General features: G+C 39.7%; 1 long non-coding RNA gene across 4 annotated transcripts; it reads right to left on the bottom strand.

The window, feature by feature from the left end:
* Positions 1-5,896: 5,896 nt before the first annotated feature.
* LOC124867544 lies at positions 5,897-9,012 on the bottom strand. Of its 4 annotated transcripts, none has more exons than XR_007038094.1 (7): positions 8,904-9,012; positions 8,528-8,703; positions 8,200-8,265; positions 7,695-7,796; positions 7,498-7,600; positions 7,128-7,187; positions 5,897-6,217 (listed from the first exon to the last, which is right to left on the bottom strand). It is a non-coding gene; the product is annotated as an uncharacterized LOC124867544 (long non-coding RNA). The 4 variants fall into 4 exon arrangements; XR_007038093.1 differs by having other exon boundaries at positions 8,876-9,001; XR_007038096.1 differs by lacking the exon at positions 5,897-6,217 and adding an exon at positions 6,250-6,308 and having other exon boundaries at positions 8,876-9,001.
* Positions 9,013-18,675: the final 9,663 nt, after the last annotated feature.

Here is an 18,675-nt window from a genome sequence, read left to right as displayed (position 1 = left end):
TAAATTCCACATATCTAATTCATGGAGGCTAAGTAAAGTAAAAAGAAAATACATTTTAGATGAATAGTTTAACTTAAGTGTTTCATTTATGCACAGAATAATGTGGTTTCTGGGAAGATGAGGCACTTAAATATTAGTAAATTCGATAGATGGTCTCATCCACTGTGATCTCTATGAGAAACCAAACACAGAAAATTTAATTATATACTGTTGGTTTTGTCTTTATTTCCATAATGTAGACCTTTAATGGAATTACTTCACTAAGAGCAGAATTTTCATTTATCATTTGAAATTCAGATGCGTGCATCATGGGGAAACTTGCTGACAAAACTGAAACACATAAAAGTGAAACACAAGACTATTTTGGCCCATTTAATTTGAGACAGCAGAGGAGGACAGGAAGAGAGAGGAGCCATACGAACATACACTGTTCCACACAGAACAATATTAATAATTGTTGTTTTTTATAAAAGTGATGTGGAAGATTAAAACTAAATGTTTGGCTTGATCACTATTATGTCTGTATTTTTTCATGGTGAAAAATGCAGTGGTGGACAGAGCTATTAGATTTATAATGCATCACTCTGATATACTCGCACAGCCCAATCACTGAAGCCAAGGCCAAAGCTCTGACATATCGATCAAACAAGGATAACTCAGGGTTAATGTGTCTTTTTTCTCTCCTCCTTGCTCTGTATGGATAGATGGTATGATGTTTAACTTGCTGTGAATGACTTTCTTTTATCTCCTCAGAGGCTATACTGCGAACAAGATTTAAACTGTATTTATGTCACTGAAGGGACCATCGGGGGGATATATTGATGTTATTCTTACAGTCCATTTTACTTTAATTTGTAGAAAAGATTTTTTTTAAATACAAATTATACAGTGCCTTACAAAAGTACTTACACACCCTGAACTTTTCCATTTTTATCACATTACAACTGAGATAATCAAACACAGCTTAACACATAATTGTGAAGTGGCTGGTAAATGGAAAAGGGTTTTCAAAATGTATGTCATACAAATGGGTATCTCCCTACATCTCCAGTGAAACAACAGAAACACATGTTGTTTTATTGCGATTGAGATGGACTAAAATGCAGACTCAACATCGGAAACTAAAGCCAAAACAACCTGAACAGAACCTTGGAAGGATGGCAAGAAACCAAAACAGAGTTCAGGCGTACGACCATGACGGAGCCTAAGAGGTCGATGGTGTCAGAGACAGAGCCATGGAGATCTCAAATGCAGGACCCTAGGAGGTTGAAGGTCAGCCACAGAGCATAGAGGACGCCTGGAGGTTGGAATAAATACTTAAGCCCACAGAGGAGCTAAAGAGATTTGAACCCACAGAGGAACTCGGAGGAATTCAATCCACGGAGGAGCTCAGGAGACTTCAACACACGGAAGAGCTCTGGAGAACGCCGTGGAAGCCGGAAGGACCCTTGCCGAGGCTGTGGATGATGGCATGGAAGCCTGAAGAACCCACAGCAAGGCTCCGGAGGACAGAATTTCTCTATTTATTTTCCCATATTATTTCCCATAAAATGACTTAAGGACTTTATTTTTTTTAGTAATTTTGTTTGCTGGTATGCTTGGGATTATTGCCCTGTTGTGTGTTACGTGGTGGAAAGTGCCACACTGGTGGCACAACAAGCCCAAATTGTTATCCTTCCACCACCCTGTGTGACCACTAGTGTGTAAGTGTACTGTATATTATCCTTACATGCTGTTGAGTAGTTCACTTTGGTCTAATCTATCTATAAAGTCTGAGTTTGCAGCTCAGTTGCAACTCTGCAAATCTTAACTGTTTCTTTTTTTTTTCTCATAGCCATTCCAAGATGCCAAACTTGTACAGCATTTTTCTGACTGTGTCAGTCTGAACTTTTCAAATTTCACCAACTAAGGTTTGTGAAATCAGAGATGCAGCTCCTGTGGGTTTTTGGCTTTTTCTCTGTGCATTTTATAGTTTGACCTTGGAGTAAACTTGCTGGAACATTCACTCCTGAGAGGACTGGCAACCGTCTTGAATGTTTTCCAATTGCACATAATCTTTCTCACTTTGGAGTGATGTACTCTAAATTGCTTGGAAATGGCCTCATGCACTATTACAGACTGGCATACAGCAACATTTCTGACATAACTGTTGTTGTCTCTACACCTTTTTACTGTGTTAACACACCCGATGGCTCCAAACCATTGCTGATGATCAGTAATTGAACTGCATTTGATCAGTGGGTCTTGGCTGCATCTTATGCTCATAATTTATATGGAGGATTTAAGAATGGCCCTAGTTTTTTCCAAACTGATTCTGTCTGACATAATGCGAATGTCTACATAATTGTAAGACCTGGTGGTGGTAAATTATTTTCACAATTGTTTTTGTGATCAGATGTACAGCGCTGGCCACAAATGTCCTGCCTCCCATGAAAACCTTAAAATAAATTCATGTCATTACAAAATACTGAGAAATTCAGAGAATTTGTTTAATTTGAATGCATTTAATTAGCAAAGGCAAAACATACCATATTAAGAATCAAATACAGGTCCTTCTCAAAATATTAGCATATTGTGATAAAGTTCATTATTTTCCATAATGTCATGAAGAAAATTTAACATTCATATATTTTAGATTCATTGCACACTAACTGAAATATTTCAGGTCTTTTATTGTCTTAATACGGATGATTTTGGCATACAGCTCATGAAAACCCAAAATTCCTATCTCACAAAATTAGCATATCATTAAAAGGGTCTCTAAACGAGCTATGAACCTAATCATCTGAATCAACGAGTTAACTCTAAACACCTGCAAAAGATTCCTGAGGCCTTTAAAACTCCCAGCCTGGTTCATCACTCAAAACCCCAATCATGGGTAAGACTGCCGACCTGACTGCTGTCCAGAAGGCCACTATTGACACCCTCAAGCAAGAGGGTAAGACACACAAAGACATTTCTGAACGAATAGGCTGTTCCCAGAGTGCTGTATCAAGGCACCTCAGTGGGAAGTCTGTGGGAAGGAAAAAGTGTGGCAGAAAACGCTGCACAACAAGAAGAGGTGACCGGACCCTGAGGAAGATTGTGGAGAAGGGCCGATTCCAGACCTTGGAGGACCTGCGGAAGCAGTGGATTGAGTCTGGAGTAGAAACATCCAGAGCCACCGTGCACATGCGTGTGCAGAAAATGGGCTACAGGTGCCGCATTCCCCAGGTCAAGCCACTTTTGAACCAGAAACAGCGGCAGAAGCGCCTGACCTGGGCTACAGAGAAGCAGCACTGGACTGTTGCTCAGTGGTCCAAAGTACTTTTTTCGGATGAAAGCAAATTCTGTATGTCATTCGGAAATCAAGGTGCCAGAGTCTGGAGGAAGACTGGGGAGAAGGAAATGCCAAAATGCCAGAAGTCCAGTGTCAAGTACCCACAGTCAGTGATGGTCTGGGGTGCCGTGTCAGCTGCTGGTGTTGGTCCACTGTGTTTTATCAACGGCAGGGTCAATGCAGCTAGCTATCAGGAGATTTTGGAGCACTTCATGCTTCCATCTGCTGAAAAGCTTTATGGAGATGAAGATTTCATTTTTCAGCACGACCTGGCACCTGCTCACAGTGCCAAAACCACTGGTAAATGGTTTACTGACCATGGTATCACTGTGCTCAATTGGCCTGCCAACTCTCCTGACCTGAACCCCATAGAGAATCTGTGGGATATTGTGAAGAGAATGTTGAGAGACTCAAGACCCAACACTCTGGATGAGCGAAAGGCCGCTATCGAAGCATCCTGGGCCTCCATAAGACCTCAGCAGTGCCACAGGCTGATTGCCTCCATGCCACGCCGCATTGAAGCAGTCATTTCTGCAAAAGGTTTCCCGACCAAGTATTGAGTGCATAACTGTACATGATTATTTGAAGGTTGACGTTTTTTGTATTAAAAACACTTTTCTTTTATTGGTCGGATGAAATATGCTAATTTTGTGAGATAGATTTGGGTTTTCATGAGCTGTATGCCAAAATCATCCGTATTAAGACAATAAAAGACCTGAAATATTTCAGTTAGTGTGCAATGAATCTAAAATATATGAATGTTAAATTTTCATCATGACATTATGGAAAATAATGAACTTTATCACAATATGCTAATATTTTGAAAAGGACCTGTAGTTCTAACAATATCCCAAGTTGCACTGTCATAACCAATAAAATGGCACTTCACTTTCATGTTCATCAAACCAATCTTTCACCAGTCTTGCTGTGTGTATTGGTGCACCGCCTTCAGGATACAATGTTTTAACCATTGGATGCACATGGTCCTCAAGAATGGTTCGGTAGTCCTTGGCGGTGACGTACCTATCTAGCACAAATATTGGGCCAAGGGAATGCCATGATATGGCAGCCCATACCATCATTGATCCACCCCCATGCTTCACTCTGGGCATGCAACAGTCTGGGTGGTACTCTTCTTTGGGGCTTCTCCACACCGTAACTCTCTCGGATGTGGGGAAAACAGTAAAGGTGGACTCATCAGAGAACAATTCATGTTTCACATTGTCCACAGCCCAAGATTTGTGCTCCTTGCACCATTGAAACCAACGTTTGGCATTGGCATACGTGACCAAAGGTTTGGCTATAGCATCCCGGCCGTGTATATTGACCCTGTGGAGCTCCCGACGGACAGTTCGGGTGGAAACAGGAGAGTTGAGATGCACATTTAATTCTGCCGTGATTTGGGCAGCCGTGGTTTTATGTTTTTTGGATACAATCCGGGTTAGCACCCGAACATCCCTTTCAGACAGCTTCCTCTTGCATCCACAGTTAATCCTGTTGGATGTGGTTCGTCCTTCTTGGTGGTATGCTGACATTATCCTGGATACCGTGGCTCTTGATACATCACAAAGACTTGCTGTCTGGGTCAGATGTGCCAGCAAGACGTGCACCAACAATTTGTCCTCTTTTGAACTCTGGTATGTCACCCATAATGTTGTGTGCATTTCAATATTTTGAGCAAAACTGTGCTCTTACCCTGCTAATTGAACCTTCACACTCTGCTCTTACTGGTGCAATGTGCAATCAATGAAGACGGGCTACCAGGCTGGTCCAATATAGCCCTGAAACCTCCCACACTAAAATGACAGGTGTTTCAGTTTCGTTGTCCAACCCCTGTATATATACTAATATTTGGCTAAATGTTCTTTAGGCAGTTACACTTTAGCCACAAGCATTTTGTAGGCTGGTAGGTTTGATATTTCATTGCTGTTTATGGCAGGATAGGTAGAGCTTATTTGAATTAGATCATTTTCACTGGCCACTCTTAACAGTGTTGAGGTTTTGGAAGGCAATTTCAAAAGCTTAATGTTTCCTAATTTTAACCATTACCAAATGTATTTAAATGTGTTATTCCCTATTGGAAGAATCAGTGGTGTTTTAGTTGAGGTCATCTAATTTTTAATTTCAGATAAAAGTAAATAATTTTACAGCAGTCTTTCTTCTGCATGATTCCATTCACATGCCAGTACCACTAAAAGCAAAACAGATCTTCAGCTTTATGCTACCATCACCATGCTTGACACCTGGTCAAGTGTTCTTGGGTTTGACGAAACGAAAACATACATCTTGACATAGTGGCAAAAATAGCTCAGTTGTTGTCTTGTCTGACTAGAGATGTTAATGACTTTTGGAATAGCCTGGCTTATCCTGTTATCAAAAGGCTGACAGTTTGGGCCTTCATGTGGACCTTGCCAAAGGGGTAACATAAGCAAATAACTTGTACGTATTTCCAATTGTTTAATCAAATAATGTTAAAGCAGTTGCCTTGTATCAACCTACACCTCCCTAAAAATTTTACTGTTTAGTGGTCTTCCCATTGTATTAAGTACTAAGCATTCTGAAGGTGCTGATAAACAATTCTATTTATTTTAGCAATAAACAGTTCATGATCACAAACAAGATCTAGGCCATGTAAGTAAAGAAAATCTAATAGAATAATGTATTTATGCATTTGAGCTTGTATGTTCTGATCACAATACATTTAAAGTTCTACATTCAATTCTTGTTTTTAAAAATCCTCGAAATTGTATGCGGTACAACATTCAACACTGTAAAAAGAGCAGCTTTAATGATTGAACAAAAGGTTAAAATTATCACATTGATGGCCCTGATGAATGCTTGCAAATTTCTGACTGCACCAGTCAATGTTTTTTCTCACAGTCTCCAAATCCAAGTCATCTGAAAGAAAGGTAATACAATGGTCCTCTTACCTTGATAACCAGTTGTAGTAACCACTGCAGACATAAACCAATATGAAAGTCTTCCAAATCTGAAAATCCAACAGAGGCTCTTTTTGTTTTTCAAACTGTCACAAAGTCTGTAACAGATTATTTGTTTTCACAAAAGGACATGAAAAAACACTAGGGGCAAGGTACACGTTCTTGATTTGGAACCATCATCAGAGGACCATTTACAAGTAATTTTTCAGGATGTGGTGATGCAGTTTCATTTTACTGTGATAATCTTCAAGTTGGTGGAACCCCAAAGACACAAACATCCATGCACACAAAAATTTACTATAAAATAAAACATAATTCATTTGTCAGTAAAAACAATTTCATTGTTTACCTCTTTCATGATTAAAAAAATATATATTGTGGAACATCTTTGGTTAATCTTCAACAGGACAGTAACTGTGTATATGAAAATAATCCCACAGCAATCTTTTATTTTAAAGATGTGTTTTTTGGCACTAGTCGTCTTCATTTTATCATATCACAGTGGAACAGCAAGCACAAACTTAGCATGTTTTCCTTAACGCATATGCAAAACATAAAATAACCCAAATGTGCAAATTTATGGGAGGAGGATATGCAAGTCTAATCCCTTACCACCCACAAAGCAATTTATCAAACTTGAAACTTATTGCGGGAGCTGTCTATATTTAGTTCTTTTGAAAGGTATGTGCAAAGTGACACACAAAAATATTTGGCAATGTTATTTAACAGACAAAACTGAACATTAACAGCCATCAGACTCAAAAACCATTGTGAAGCCAAAGGACGTTTAAAGAAAAACAAATTTTAAAAAACCTGCCCTGTGCTTGTGAAAAACTGATTAACTATTATTATATTTATATCATAATTACCTCCAACTCCATGGCTCCGTACTTCATCTTTCTTTTACAGCGGCTCTGCTCTCCGACTATCTGTGGTGACAATCAGTAGCACATGAGATTTCCTCATTGAAATGGGTCGGTCTCCACCACATTTGCCCCAGTTATCCATTGCACATGCAATCTTTACAGATCGCATCGCAACATGACAACTTATTGCACATCCTATTTCTTTTTTTGCAAAAGAAATTGTGCGCTCCTTATTTCGAATTTTTGTAGATCAGGCCCTAAATAAGATCTGTGATATGCAAGATGCAGCAAACACAAATTGAAGCCGGTTCAGGAAGGTACTGTGCATGGAGAACAGAACACTACAGACACATGAGCACTCTGCATACTTAACCAATCAGTTGCAGTTTTCTTCCTTTCTACTCTACAGCCTGTCGCCCCAATTCATGGGACATTCATCTCAGCAATCAGTTTGCACTTTTTACTCTCTCCAAAAGCTGCATTTGGAAAAGAGAGAGAAAAAACACTGCCATCTAAACCTAGAAGAGCACAATTAAAACTGAAGTGGGACTCGGATACTTTTATATTTACTTCTATTTCTCGTATCCCTTTGTAGAGATCAGAAGGATGAATCTAATTTCAAATGTGACCCTTGCAGTTGTGTTGTTCTCCTGCTCTGAATGAAAGTCCTTTCTGCAAGACAAAGCATGCAGGGCACATGGTTTACAGTGTATACACATCAAGCATAACATTTTGACCTCTGACTGGCAGGGAATAACAGAATATCTCCTTAACATGGCACTTGTTAGTGGTTAGTTTCTTTGGTAGCAAGTGAACATTTTGTCCTCAAAGTTGATGTGGTTTGACCCAACAATTAAGCTACTGTAGTTTAAACAGCTGACAAAGTTAACACTGGTTCAGATAGAAAGGTGCCAGAATACACAGTAAACAGTGTGTCAAGTACCAATGCTGACTCCTGTCCCTGCTAATAATGCCAAAAATGGGCATTTGTGCATAAGAACTTGACTATGAAATAATAGAAGAAGGTGGCCTGATAAATCGTTTTTTTTGGGGGGCTTTTTTTTTTTTACATCACCTGGTTGGTCTGACGATCTGGTACATGTGATTCGCTCACCAGGGAGACAAATGACACCAGGATGCACTGTGGGAAGATGTCAAGTTTAAATTGGAGCTAAAATTCTGCTAATAAAACAAAAATCATAAACATGTTTTTTTTTCCAAACATTTTAAACATTTAACTAAATAAATGTCATTGTATTATCAAAATTTTACTGTAGGCAGCATCTGGCCACTGTAAGTGATTAAATCTTCCAGTGTGTTTCTGCTGTTCTTATCAAGAACCCCACAGAGAACAAGCTGTACAATTCTGTGCAAAAGTCTTAACCCATCCCTTCTTTCTGTACCTTTGCGTCTGTCAAGTGGTTCCCCGTGTTTTGGTTTAAACTGCAGGTTTCCCCCACTTGAAAAAACAGCTTGCTTCAGAATACTTTGAACTGGACTTCACTCAATGACCAATAATCAATTCTTCCTTTTTTATCTTTTATTTTGAAAGTTGTCAAGGCCACAATAGGTGAAAAACCTTAAACACAAAGAAAACACAAAAGGGTTAAGCAAAACCCAATTAAACTATGATCAAAATTAATTACCCTTTAAATGATTATAAATTATTCTTGAAACTAAGTAGAACATATCCAAATTAAACACTCAAAAGTCAAACAAATATATTTAAAGCACTAAATATCAGTTTCTACATGTATTCAAATACAGCCCGCAGCTCACTGGCTCCGTCCTTTCCTTGAACCAAGCTTTCTCAGTCCTGCAGTGTCCATTTTCCAGCACCCCTCTCACACATTGTCAGCAGCTCCTGTGTTAGTGAGTACCTTCAAACAATTCATTTAATCATCTCCACCTGGACAAACAGCCTGCTGCCACCAGGCTGGGAGACACATCCAGGCCTGCACTCAGCCAGAAAGAGGCGGAGCCTGAAGCTCAGCTCAACAGCGTCTTTGCCTTTGTGAACATCAAAATAAGTTTATGAAAGTATGCAAGCTTTAACTGGAGTACAAAAAGTGGTTCTAGAGAAAAAAATACAAGTTTTCTCTTTTCTGTGGTTGAGAGGATACATTCTGATGACTGAGGCTACCAGCAGCTTAAGAAACACTGTTTTGTGAGGTTTCAAAATAAATAATGTATTTGATTTTAGTATCTTTTTAGATTTCCAGTGGGGGAAGCTAAAGCAAATTTAAAGTTTAATGTAAAATAAACAAACTCCTATATTTATAAAAAACTGTAATACTATAACTTACTGTAAAATCATGATGTCCTTTCCATAGCTACTCATTGCAGTAAATTCTTTTCATTCTTCATATGGATGTGTTCAGCAGTGCCAATAGACAACAAAAAGGAGCCTATGTCTTTACACCTTAGCCCAGCCAGCTTTAAGCAGGAAATCATATTTGTTTAACCTTTTTAAATGTAGCTTTAATCTGCTGTTAAACATGAAAATAACTCACAGTCATTTAATTAAATTAAAATACTACATAACATAAAAAATACTATGAAAATAGCTTTGAGGATAAAAAAGGTCTGGTGTTACGTACAACCCAGTCACCTTGGGGAAAACATATGTTGCTGCTCCACATGTCACGAAGGAATTAGACACATTAATAGATCTTTCGTGACACAACTTTCTATTCTAAGCTACATATAAATGCAACAATTTTGGTGAGACAAACCGTTCCTAAAATGTTTTAGAAACGATAGAAAATGTAGGTCAACAGCTTAGTTTTAAACTGATCTTTGCATCTTTTTGTAAAGGAAAAAACAAACTTTACAAACAAAGGTTTAAGAGACATTATTGTAACACATGGATACTCAAGCTTTATGGTCCACTACAACAGTAGTGCTAGCGGTAGGTTTTGTGCATTTTTCACATTTATCTTGCTTTATCCTGACTCAGATGCCTTTAAATAGTTACAGGGGTTGGACAATGAAACTGAAACACCAGTCATTATAGTGTGGGAGGTTTCAAGGCTAAATTGGACCAGCCTGGTAGCCAGTCTTCATTGATTGCACATTGCACCAGTAAGAGCAGAGTGTGAAGGTACAATCAGCAGGGTAAGAGCACAGTTTTGCTCAAAATATTGAAATGCACACAACATTATGGGTGACATACCAGAGTTCAAAAGAGGACAAATTGTTGGTGCACGTCTTGCTGGCACATCTGTGACCAAGACAGCAAGTCTTTGTGATGTATCAAGAGCCACGGTATCCAGGGTAATGTCAGCATACCATCAAGAATTACGAACCACATCCAATAGGATTAACTGTGAACGCAAGAGGAAGCTGTCTGAAAGGGATGTTCGTGTGCTAACCCAGATTGTATCCAAAAAACATAGGGTCAAAGAAGTTTGGCAGCCATAGTGTAGGGAAATCTGATGTATCGACTACTCATATTAACAGCGCCATTTAGAACAGCAGGCATTATTGCGCTTAGCACTGGCTGCGATATCCCGGACCTATGGATAATTTCACAGATGTTATTGTTACCACAAATTGCTTCAGGTAGAGAGTGGAATTAAATGTTGACTATGTTAGACACATACCTGTCGGCAGGGGTGAAAGTAGTTTTAAATTCTTGCCGGTACTTAGGGGCGGAGCTAGAGGGGGGGCTGGGGAGGCAATGGGGGCATAAATACATGCAGTGGCGATTGCTCTAAGACTGCAAGGGAAGCTCAGCTTCCCCTAAAATGTTAAAAAATAAGTGATTAAATATAAACTGATATGTGTACATGTCATTGACTAAATATGCGCAACAACGCGCTCAATTTTGTTCAGAATCAGCTTCTTATCACTGGTAACGACGTGGCTTTCCTCTCACTCATTCCCGTAGCTTCACAGTGCTTTAAACAGTGAGTTCAATAGCAAACTAAAAATGCTGGGCTTTGTCCCGCCCATCGGACGCTCAGCGTCTCTGGGTGTCTATGGGGCAGTGGGCTGGCCTCAGCTGGCCCGGACGCTCAGCTTTTTTTTTTTTTTTATTGTTAAAGAACTTCCATGTATGAAACAATGAGAAACTATTTTCTGATGCATAACTTTTCTTCAGTTTCCGTCTTTTCTTTTGAACAAAGAAGTTATTGTTCTCTGCATTGTGGTCAAGTTTTGATTTCATTTAAATTAAAAACATTTGACAGTGCGGTTGTTTTCGAGTTTTTTTTTTAAAGTCTGTAGATGCTAAGTGATTTATTGTTCGTCCTGTCCTAATGCAAGCTGCAGTTTTTTTTATGTCTGTGTACCATCTGTGTAAAATCTCCCGGTCCATCAAATCGAACGCACCAAGCTCCTTGGCAACCATTCTGTTTCGGAGGTAAGCGCGCATGTGCTCTTGTGTAGTGTATGTGAAATCTCTGTTCATAACGGTGTTTTTGAGCTGTACTGTGCTGTTGTAATTCAGCAAAATAACATGAAACACAACTAGTTTCTCTCCCTTTGCTTTTAACTGGGGTATTTAGCAGCAAGCAGACAGACATTAAATGTAGCGGTGCTCGTTTTAAACGCTGGCCGTTCACAAAAGCCTCGAACTCCGAGGAGAGAGAAGCAAAGCAAGAGCATTGAGGCTCCAGCATAGCAGAACAGTTCAGAAACTATTTGGAATGAGGGGGAAAAAGCTATATTTATAAACAGATTAAATTGTGTTTTAGACTGCCTATTGGTAGCGGATCTGATCTTTGTGTGCTCGTGAGTTTTTTGCAGCCGTAACTGGTTCTGGATGATGGCTTCATAGCAGACAGCCGTTCTTCCCTCTTCCCGGTACTGCGTACTGACATAGTACCGGACCGTACTGGCTCACTTTCACCCCTGTCTGTCGGTTAATTTGCACTAGTAAGAGCCAGTTGCCAGGAACTGCAGAGTGGTTGGCACCTGTAACTGAACAGGGATGGTGTGGTTCCAGTCGGTTGGTCTCTCCAATACTGGGCCCAATTCACTACATAGAATCAAGAGCAATGCTCTAGGGAGTCTAAATTGTCATATTAGCCAGATATCATCATGGGTCAGGAAACCTTGGTGATCCCTGAAAATGACAATCAGTCATTTTCTATACCACTTCTTTCATAGTGGGTCGTGGGGAAGGTTGTGCCTATCACCAGCAATCTCTGGGCAGGAGGCGGGGTACACCCTGGACAGGTTGCCAGTCCATCGCAGGGCAACACACAAACTACCAAGCACAAACTCATTCACACCTAAGGGCAATTTAGAGAGACCAATTAACCTAACAGGCATGTCTTTGGACTGTGGGAGGAAGCTGGAGTACCCGGAGAGAACCCACGCATGCACGAGGAGAACATGCAAACTCCATGCAGAAAGACCCCCGGCCAGGAGTCAAACCCATGACCTTCTTGCTGTAAGGCAACAGTGCTACCAACTGCACCACTGTGCAGCCCGCTCCCTGAAAACGTGTTCCCTCCTAATACTCTCATTTGGAAGGTCTTCCAGCAGTACCAATGCATCCATCGTGCAGCATTGTACATAAGTGTCTCCACAGTATTTAAATGCTTACAGCAATCAGTGTTATTGCCTTACACCTCAATTTCTGTGTTAATCTGTGGAGCACATCACCCTGATAATCAACGGAGAGAGAAATGTGATGGTGAGAAAACTGTGATGAAATGTTGTGTGGACTTTGATTTAAGATTTAAGTCGGCTTATAGGCCTATTTTTATTTATTTGGTTTCCCTGTCTTCAAAACAAGTGTGCACATGGGTCAGAGTTTGCGTGAGGGACCACACATTCTCCCATTAAGTTTGTTTTTTTATAGATCCCAACTTTTGCGTTGAAAGTGACGTACGGTAGTTTCAGGCTCGTTTTGTGCTTATGGCACATTTTTAAATGAGACCCCTTGACCTTTAAAGTCAGCTAGCTCTGATCAGCCAATGACATGACATCTAAATTAAATGTGTTATATTTGCAACTAGTGAGATGAGCTAATTGTTAGGGTGCTAATCACTTTCATAAATGAAAGACACAAAAAATGTATTTCTCTCTTGCATTTAAACACTAAAGAAACATGTTTCTTTAGTGTTTACATGTTTGTTAGCCACTGTTTTATAATCATCATCATCAAGATCATATCATCAGAAGTTGCACTAAGTAGTTTATACTTGCAAATTTCACAATATTTGATATGTGTAAGAGCCATATTGAATAGTGTAGAAACAATAGACATTCTTGCTTCAGGTAATGCTATTATTGTATTTTGAACTGGAAGCTCAGAAAATCTGACTTCCAAAATCATATAGAATGGATCACAACTGGCTAAAGTAGAAAGTCTTCCCTCTATATTTGATATCTGTACTTGATCTCTCTGATGTTTACATTACTGCCACATACCTTAAATAGACAGAAAAATGGATCTAAAGTTGTGCTTAAATAAACTCTAAATACTCCAGTTGGAAATGTATACTTGATTATGTCTATATACCAAACACCTAATCTGAAAATATAATTTTATGACTTTCCATGTTTACCTTGTTATTGTATGTAACATGGTTGTGGTTACATTTAGCAGTATTTTTGTTTGAAATGTTTTTATGTTTTCTAATAATTAAGCTTTCTGTTCATCTGTGTAAATACATTTTACCCTATTTTTTACCAAATCTCTAGCAGTCATTTCACCATTATATTGCTTACTGCTTTTGCACAATCGAGTTATATTTTAATAAAAAGTGGAACAAAGTTTTTTTTTTTCTTTGAAACTCTCTAAACCTCATTCATCAAACCTGAATCCAAGTGTTTTTATGAAAGTGGAACACAGTTTATATCCCCAGAGGTGTCGTGTTTGCTCTCTCGCTGATCACCATCGCACTCCCATTACTCATAGCAGCATGCCAGACTGGCATCTGTTGAGTCGGAGCCCCATTTCTACAAGTTTAGAGGGGCCTGTACGCCTTTATAGTGGCCTTGAACTGTAAAGCAGGGAGCATGTTTTATTCAGATTCCAGACTGACTTGGAATCGGGTTCCCTTTACGTCCATCTGCAGCAGAGAGATAGCCAACTATTGATGTACAATCAAGAGAGAGGGTTTCAGTGAAGTGGAAATCATTTATTTCTCTACCTGTCTGTCTTTTGGTCTCCTTACCTTCTGCCTTATTGCTGAAAAAAATCTGTTATGCCTTACCAAATTGTCTGCGTAGCCTTATCTTTGTTTCATTTTCTTATGCACATGACTGTAGACGGTTCAGGATGATTTGGGTTACTTAAGGAAGTCCACTGAAGGAAAATATAACTAGACAGTCTATTACAAAAGAAAAAGACAGAATAAAAGTAGGAGTAAGGCAGTCAAGTAGAAATAAAAAAAATAAAAATCAGGAGAGATTGTTGCAAAAAAGGTGAAAAAAAAGTATAGTTGTCCCCAGGGACATAATTAGGCCTTAGAAGGGTAATCATTGGACATGAAAAACAACCTCTCTCTGTGAATTAACACATAACCTTTTTCCTTCCCTGCCAAGAGGAGAGAGAACCCCGTAATCATTTCTGTGGTGCCACATCACTTTCAAAGAGCTTGTAAAGAGGGATTGGACAAGACATCATGAGATAAAAATCCACAAGAGCTTCAGAAGTTCCATGAGAGTGTCTTTCTGAGGTGCTCAAAGCTTGAGCCAGTAACGAAATTGAAAAGCCAGAAAGGCAAAAAAACTATTGCCCTTTTTCCACTAGTCCCTGCTTAGATAGATAGATAGATAGATAGATAGATAGATAGATAGATAGATAGATAGATAGATAGATAGATAGAGAGAGAGAGAGAGAGAGAGAGAGAGAGAGACAGACAGACAGACAGACAGACAGACAGACAGACAGCCAGCCAGCCAGCCAGCATTTGCCGCCCCTCATGATGCATCCTACCGCCACCATGGTTGATAATAGTTCAAGAGTTCTTTGATTTGAAAATCTTCCCATCACTCGTCATTTTTCTTAACATTTTTCTCAAGAAAATGACAAGTGGGTAGTTACAACTTCCAGCAGACCTTGAAATTATTGCTTTAGGAGGAGGTAACTATTTCTTGGTGAAACCCACTTCACACTCTACAGTAACACTGGAGTTTAGCATCTTCCAGTTTATGAAAGGCTTGGGGCTAAGGTGACAGTTTTGGTCGGATGAGTAAAACTTTGTCAGAATTTAACAATGAACCCCAAACACACATCGAAACGTGTTTTAAAATGGATAAAGCAGGCTAAGATAAAGCTTCTGGAATGACCCGGACCTCAAGCCTAGGGGGTACAGTACAGACCAAAGGTTTGGACACACATCATTCAAAGAGTTGTCTTAATTTTCATTACTATGAATATTGTAGCTTCACACTGAAGGCATCAAAACTATGAATTAACACATGTGGAATCATATACTGAACAAAAAAGTGTGAAACAACTGAAAATATGTCTTATATTCTAGGTTCTTCAAAGTAGCCACCTTTTGCTGTGATTACTGCTACGCACACTCTTGGCATTCTGTTGATGAGCTTCAAGAAGTAGTCACCTGAAATGGTTTTCCAACAGTTTTGAATGAGTTCCCAGAGATGCTTAGCACTTGTTGGCCCTTTTGCCTTCACTCTGCAGTCCAGCTCACCCCAAACCATCTGGATTGGGTTCAGGTCCGGTGACTGTGGAGGCAGAAGAGACTTGTTTGGGCTAAAGAACACAAGGAATGGATATTAGACCAGTGGAAATCTGTGCTTTGGTCTGATGAGTCCAAGTTTGAGATCTTTGGTTCCAATCACCGTGTCTTTGTGCGGCGCAGAAGAGGTGAATGGATGGACTCTACATGCCTGGTTCCCACTGTGAAGCATGGAGGAGGAGGTGTTTTGGTGTGGGGGTGCTTTGCTGGTGACACTGTTGGGGATTTATTCAAAATTGAAGGCATACTGAACCAGCATGGCTACCACAGCATCTTGCAGCAGCATGCTATTCCATCCGGTTTGCATTTAGTTGGACATCATTTATTTTTCAACAGGACAATGACCCCAAACACAGGATGTGTTTGGGCTATTTGACCAAGAAGGAGAGTGATGGGGTGCTGCGCCAGATGACCTGGACTCCACAGTCACCGGACCTGAACCCAATCCAGATGGTTTGGGGTGAGCTGGACAGCAGAGTGAAGGCAAAAGGGCAAACAAGTGCTAAGCATCTCTGGGAACTCCTTCAAGACTGTTGGAAAACCATTTCAGGTGACTACCTCTTGAAGCTCATCAACAGAATGCCAAGAGTGTGAGGAGCAGTAATCAAAGCAAAAGGTGGCTACTTTGAAGAACCTAGAATATAAGACATATTTTCAGTTGTTTCACAGTTTTGTGTTCAATATATAATTCCACATGTGTTAATTCATAGTTTTGATGCCTTCAGTGTGAAGCTACAATATTCTTAGTAATGAAAATAAAGAAAACTCTTTGAATGAGAAGGTATGTCCAAACTTTTGGTCTGTACTGTATATATCTAAAAATTAACAGGGGAAAAATACGTAATTGTATATGGTATAATCATCCCACAGTTAAAAACAGAATGGCTCAAATGCATTACCAACCCCAGAATTAATGTGGAATTCATGGGAATGATGAGGGTATGTAAATATCTGACCAGCAAATAGGACACTTCATCCCCTGCCTGCCTGTGAATGAATTTTAAATCTAGCTGCGGATTTGGTCCCAGTGCACCCCTGCTGTTTGCTTGCGTGATGGTTTTGAGGCATTTGCCAGCTCACCGGGGCTGTTTTTGGATCTGTTCTCCATGGCCATATTGGAAAATGCATGATCTCTTAGTGAGAACATATTTGTAATGATTAAAACATGCAGCAGATAAAACAAAATGTTTTACTTTAATTTAAACTCCTGGTTGTTTGAGAAGATCATATGGCTCTATGGACCTGAGATCAGTCTATAAGGTATCTGAAGCAAGCTACTGCTGACTTGAATCCTTATGTTTTTAGGGTCAACGCAGCAGGGAATGTGTTAACCTGACAGAAATTTAGCTCAACCAGTGTTCTGTGTCTCTTGACTGCAAGATTTGGCCTCTATTAACCAAAGCCTACTTTCATTGTTCCTCTCCTATTGCTCCATCTCCATGTCTTGCTTCTTTGTCTCCTTCTTCAAATTCCTCTCTTCAGCCAGTCCATCCTGCTGTCTTACCCCCGCTACCCATGCCTGTTGCCTTGGCGTCCCATAGCTCCATCACATCTTTCTCTCCTCCTCTCGTAAAATACAATATTTATCTTAGTCTGTTAGAGTTCACTCACCCTTATCATTGGGTGTGCTCCCAGTGGCGCTGAGGTGGATTAGTCCAGGACTCATTGACATTACATTGGCCATGAAATATGCATATCACGATCAAAGGTGGTGACAAGAGAGGCGGCATCTCTACAAGAGCCTGCAACCTGGAGCTGACGGGCTTCTTAAAGCTAAGTGTCTGTGAATCATATCGTGCAAAGCCCAAACATTAAAAATAAATCACACATACACAACATTATTCAAGGATGGAGTGAAATTTAATGTTATTGATCATTTATAACAGAGCTCAGCAGGGGATGAGTAGCAGTCACCTTCTTTTTTACCTGAGGCTTCAGATGAGACGCCTGCCAGCTCATTCATACCCCACATCAAAACACCTAACCCAATGAATAATACATTTTTGGGGGTTGGGGTGATATTAGTCTCAAACCAGCAGGATTACAAACCAAACAACATCCAGATATACACAAAGCCTGTAAAAATACAGCCCATTTTGCAGTTATTTATAACGTTTGAAACTGTTCTTCTTTTCTCAAGCATAAACTTTTTTGAATTTATTTTGGATTTTAACTGATATACCAACTTAAAGTCAGACATAAATTTAAAATAGAACAAAAAGGGTACATGGTTTTAAAATTCTGATCCACCCCTCCGCCCCCCAGTACCTAGCATGCCCAGGCCTAAATTCTTGGATTGGGTCTTGACTTGTCTGAACCGTTCTTCCTTATCTCTGCTGAAAAAAAGCATTCTCAGAGCATAACGCTGCCACCACCCTATTTAACAGTCAAAATTGTGTAATTAGGGTGATGTGCACTGTTGTTTTTTCCCTACAGGTCCTCCAGAGTAACCATGGGCATCTTGGCGACTTCTCTGTTTAAAGCTATTCCCGGAATTGGCTTTTATTTAGGAATGTTAGACTAAAAAGGGGTAAATATAAATATATGTATTTTTTATAAAACATTTTGAAAACAGTTTAGCTTTTTTTCTACTTCACAATTATCTGCAACTTTATGATGGTCTACTAAATATACTTCTAATAAAATACATTGAATTTTGTGGTCAAATAATGAGAAACTGTGAAAAAGTAAAGTAGTTATGAAACCTCCTGCAAATGAGTCATAGCTTTAGTTTTACAGAAACAGAGGTGGATTAACAAGTCCATTGTAACTCCAAAAATTCAATATATTCATCTCGTACTCGTACTCGTACTCGTACTCGTCGTCTTCCGCTTATCCGGGACCGGGTCGCGGGGGCAGCAGACTCAGCACCAGACGCCCAG

Source organism: Girardinichthys multiradiatus, chromosome 4 (genome assembly GCF_021462225.1).
Source record: "Girardinichthys multiradiatus isolate DD_20200921_A chromosome 4, DD_fGirMul_XY1, whole genome shotgun sequence".
NCBI classification, from domain to species: domain Eukaryota; kingdom Metazoa; phylum Chordata; class Actinopteri; order Cyprinodontiformes; family Goodeidae; genus Girardinichthys; species Girardinichthys multiradiatus.
Note: the sequence above shows the minus strand (reverse complement) of the source record. Positions and strands in the feature narration are given on the sequence as shown.